We start from the raw sequence: 1,593 nt of genomic DNA on the forward strand, positions 1-1,593 counted from the left end.
ATGAGCTCTTATATTATTTCTAAAATGTTTATTCTTTGATTAGATGATTAATTAAATCTCCTAGGGAGGCAAACTCATGCAAATGGTCTGGCCCGACAAAGATGTTTGGGCTGGACATTTTGGGCTCGCAAATGGGCTTAAGATTGGCACATTTTCTCAAACCAAGATATAGTTTGATGCCAGATGATATTTGCTTAAAAATTAAAGGGCTGCGGCTTTTATGATTTTACTAATTAATAAAGCAAATGGAGGGTGGCCCAAATCTTATGGACCAAAAAAGCTATCATTTTTTTTACTTATATATTATACTTATTTAAAGCAGATCTAGGGCTTTAAAATTCATTAGAATAATTTTTTGATCAGAGACATTCTAGCCCAATATTTTCTGATCATATCATATAGATACTTTCATTTTGCTATTCAAATATATAGATACAGTAAGTCAGTACTAGTTATGACATCAAAACATATGAACTAACATAGTGAGTAGATGTTCTTGTAATTAGGAAAACTACGTAGAAATAAACATGAAGTGGATAGATTCTTCTTCAAATAAAACTATCACAACAAGTAATTAGGAATTATAGAAAGGTTTCAATGTTTTGAAATTAACTAAGAAAGAAACTTAAGTAGTTGGCTAAGTAGTTCAGTTCTGACGCTCCATTTGCTTGAAAACATCAAAGCTTCACTGGAAATCCATTACCTCTTTCCTGCAACATCATAACATATTAAATATAAAGAGTGTCATTGTTTCAGATATTACAATATTAAGATAGTTAGGGATGATGAACTTACATGTTGAAACATGATAGATTCATGGCTTCGTTGCTGTCAGATGTTGAGTTCAGAGGGTTTACACCACGAGGATCACACTTAGCCCACTGCATTATTGTTTTTTGTAGAGAAGTTGAGCACATATCAAATGAATTTTGTAGCTAACAAAGCAGTTAATATTTATACATACATTCTTTGCTGTTGTGCTGAAGGCTTCTGTGTGGGATGTCAGGCTTTGCTGCTTTAATTCGTTGTATCTCATCCCTGCATCCATGCAAGTCTCAACAACTCTAAATATTACTTCATTTAATTGCTTATAAAAAAATAAATACTATGCGATAAAAAATATCATATTATTTTTATGCTTTGCAAAGCAATTAAAATCATCACTATTGAGAGATTTTGATGTGTTTTTTTGAGTTTAAAATTTCTATAATATTAATTATATTCAATAAATGATAGTGTCTGATTCAGCGAGCTTATAGTCAAACTGAGCGTCTCGGAAATACGAACCCGACGACACCAAGTTCAACCCAATCCGAGCCCAAATGAGTCCAAATCAATTGCTCAAAGTGCTTTCGGAAGGTTCAAACAGCAATTTGAGTTACCAAATGGTCTCTGATTTTGACGAGCTTATACTCGAATCGAACGGCTCGACGAGACGAATCCAACGAGCCCAAGATCGCTGAATTCCGACATCATTAAGGCCTCCAAATGTCCAACGAACGGTGTATGATCGAAGGGTTCACTATCAGCCGTCCATTCAAACCACTCCCTATTCGCCCTCGATCTCACACCTATTTACGGGTCATGCCACTC

Source organism: Dendrobium catenatum, unplaced genomic scaffold (assembly GCF_001605985.2).
Source record: "Dendrobium catenatum unplaced genomic scaffold, ASM160598v2 fragScaff_scaffold_1157, whole genome shotgun sequence".
Taxonomy (NCBI): Eukaryota; Viridiplantae; Streptophyta; class Magnoliopsida; order Asparagales; family Orchidaceae; genus Dendrobium; species Dendrobium catenatum.